Raw genomic sequence first — 3,729 nt, 5'->3', positions numbered from 1 at the left:
GAATTATTCACTTGTTATTGAACCGTTTGATGTTTGGGGCTTTGATTATATGGGACCTTTTCCTGCCTCTAATGGATACACACATATTCTAGTTGCTGTTGATTACGTTACTAAGTGGGTAGAAGCTATTCCAACTAGTAGTGCTGATCATAACACTTCTATTAAAATGCTTAAAGAAGTTATTTTCCCGAGGTTTGGAGTCCCTAGATATTTAATGACTGATGGTGGTTCACACTTTATTCATGGTGCTTTCCGTAAAATGCTTGCTAAATATGATGTTAATCATAGAATTGCATCTCCTTATCACCCACAGTCTAGTGGTCAAGTAGAGTTGAGCAATAGAGAGCTCAAATTAATTTTGCAAAAGACTGTTAATAGGTCTAGAAAGAATTGGTCCAAGAAACTTGATGATGCATTATGGGCTTATAGAACTGCATACAAAAATCCTATGGGTATGTCTCCGTATAAAATGGTTTATGGAAAAGCATGTCACTTACCTCTCGAACTAGAACATAAGGCATATTGGGCTATTAAAGAGCTCAACTATGATTTTAAACTTGCCGGTGAGAAGAGGTTATTTGATATTAGCTCACTTGATGAATGGAGAACCCAAGCTTATGAAAATGCCAAGTTGTTTAAAGAAAAAGTTAAAAGATGGCATGACAAAAGGATACAAAAGCGTGAGTTTAATGTAGGTGATTATGTATTGCTATACAACTCTCGTTTAAGATTTTTTGCAGGAAAACTTCTCTCTAAATGGGAAGGCCCCTATGTTATCGAAGAGGTCTATCGTTCCGGTGCCATAAAAATCAACAACTTCGAGGGCACAAATCCGAAGGTGGTAAACGGTCAAAGAATTAAACATTATATCTCAGGTAATCCCATAAATGTTGAAACCAATATTATTGAAACCGTAACCCCGGAGGAATACATAAGGGACACTTTCCGGAACGTTTCAGACTCCGAAAAGGAATAGGTATGTGGTACGGTAAGTAAACCGACTCCAAAACAATTTTTAAGGCAATATTTCTCCGTTTTGGAATATTTAGAAAAATAGAAAAATAAGTAGCAGTCCGGGAAGGACACGAGGGCCCCACGAGGGTGGTGGGCGCGCCCTACCCCCTGGGCGCGCCCCTACCTCGTGAGCACCTCGTGTGCCTTCCGTACTCTATTTTCTTGCACGTTACGTATTTTGGTCAGTAAAATTCATTATATATTCTCCAGAAGGTTTTGACTCCCGTATCACGCAATTATTCTCTGTTCTTGTTTCGAGCTATTTTTCTGACAGATCTAGATTATCATGACGTCCCCAAGTGCTTCCAAGGACAAGTTCTTCGAGAAGGTCATCAACCCTTACCTCGTGGAGGTGCTGCGACACCCTCAAACCATTGAGATGCGTGATGGGTTGTTGCATATCCACGATGTTGAGGGACCAAAGGGAACCGGAAGCGTGGAGACGAGGCTCGAAGCAATGGAGCAACAAGTTTTCAAGTGCCAGGGGATGGTGGAGCGTGTAATCAACGCTAGCCACACGATTCTCGCAGAGTTCACTAACAACTACAAGACGGATGCCAAGAACACCGAGGAGGCCATCTTTAAGCTATATGAGAAGATCGAGCACCTCCAAGCCCAAATCTATGACCTGCAAAACCAAAACTGTGAGTATGAATATAGATTCAAAAGAATGAGTTTGGCTGCAGATTCGAGGATTCCGGAGACTCGATCATCCTTCTATGATGGTGAACCTATGCCTTGGAAGATGGATGACAAGCCCGCATCATCAACAACACCTCCACCTTCTTCACCGACAAAGGAGATATAATCACATGGGTATGGGCACTCCCCTTGGCAACTGCCAAGCTTGGGGGAGGTGCCCCGGTATCGTATCACAATCACAACTCCTATCTTTACCGTTTTTCTTAGTTCGATCCTATTAGTAGTATCTTGATCTAGTAGAATAAAGTTTATGGCATGATCTAGTTTTGAGTTTTGCTTTATGATCTCTCTATGTAATCGAGTCCGTGAGCTATATATAATAAAGATTAGTGTTGAGTCAAGGGCTTGATTATTTTGCCATGATCTTGGGTGAATAAAAGAAAGAGAAAAAGAATAAAAAGAAACAAAAAGTTCATATTGATCTTATTGAGAGTAATGACTTCACATAGAAAGAGTATGATGATTAAAAGTTGTTGGGAGTTGGCAGACATAGCTTTGGTCATTGTTGCAATTAATAGGAAGTAATAAGGAAAGAGAGGTTTTCACATATAGATATATTATCATTGACATCTTTTATGATTGGGAGCACTCATTAAAATATGACATGCTAAAGAGTTGATGTTGGACAAGGAAGACAACGTAATGAGTTATGTCTTTCTTATATCTGAGATAAAGTATGTTGTCATGGATCCTCTAACTTGTTGAGCTTGCCTTTCCCCCTCATGCTAGCCAAATTCTCAGCACCAAGTAGAAATACTACTTGTGCTTCCAAATACCCTTAAACCAGTTTTGCCATGAGAGTCCACCATATCTACCTATGGATTGAGTAAGATCCTTCAAGTAAGTTGTCATCGGTGCAAAGCAATAAAAATTGCTCTAAATATGTATGATTGATTGGTGTGGGAGAAATAAGCTTTATACGATCTTGTGATGTGGAAGTAATAAAAGCGACGGACTGCATAATAAAGGTTCATATCACAAGGGGCAATATAAAGTGACGTTCTTTCGCATTGAGATTTTATGCATCCAACCATAAAAGCGCATGGCAACCTCTGCTTCCCTCTGCGAAGGGCCTATCCTTTATTATTATCTTCTACCTTATGCAAGAGTCATGGTGATCTTCACCTTTCTTTTTCATTTTATCCTTTGGCAAGCTCAGCATGTTGGAAAGAACATGATATATATATATATCTAATTGGATGTAGGGGAGCATGAACCATTATTGTTGACATTACCCTTGAGGTAAAAGGTTGTGGGGCAAAACTATAAGCCCCTATCTTTCTCTGTGTCCGATTAAAACTCCGTAACCACAAGTATTGCGTGAGTGTTAGCAATTATGGAGGACTAAATGATAGTTGAGTATGTGGACTTGCTTTTTAGCTCTGACATAGACTCTTTCCGATGTTATGATAAATTGCAATTGCTTCAATGACTGAGATTATAGTTTGTTGGAGCCCAATAAGGTTTATGATTTATACTTTTGCATTGTGAATAGATCATCACTTGAACATAAGTAATCATATGACAAAATCTATATATGTTGCTGTTATGAGAATAATCATGATGCCTTCATGTCCGTATTTTATTTTTATCGACGCCTCTACCTCTAAACATGAGGACATATTTATTGTTATCGGCTTTTCGCTTGAGGACAAGCGAGGTCTAAGCTTGGGGGAGTTGATACGTCCATTTTGCATCATGCTTTTATATCGATATTTATTGCATTATGGACTGTTATTTCACTTTATGTCACAATACTTATGGCTATTCTCTCTTATTTTACAAGGTTTACATAAGGAGGGAGAATGCCGGCAGCTGGAATTCTGGGCTGGAAAAGGAGCAAATATTAGAGACCTATTCTGCGCAACTCCAAAAGTCCTGAAACTCCACGGAACATCTTAAAATAAATAAAGAAAAATCCTCGCCAAAGATGAAGGCCAGGGGGCCCACACCCTGCTCACGAGGGTGGGGGCGCCCCCCCCTAGGGCGCGCCCCCTACCTCGTGGGCCCCCT

The sequence above is a fragment of the Triticum aestivum genome, chromosome 5A (genome assembly GCF_018294505.1).
Source record: "Triticum aestivum cultivar Chinese Spring chromosome 5A, IWGSC CS RefSeq v2.1, whole genome shotgun sequence".
In the NCBI taxonomy this organism is placed as follows: domain Eukaryota; kingdom Viridiplantae; phylum Streptophyta; class Magnoliopsida; order Poales; family Poaceae; genus Triticum; species Triticum aestivum.
This window is presented reverse-complemented; position numbering follows the sequence as displayed.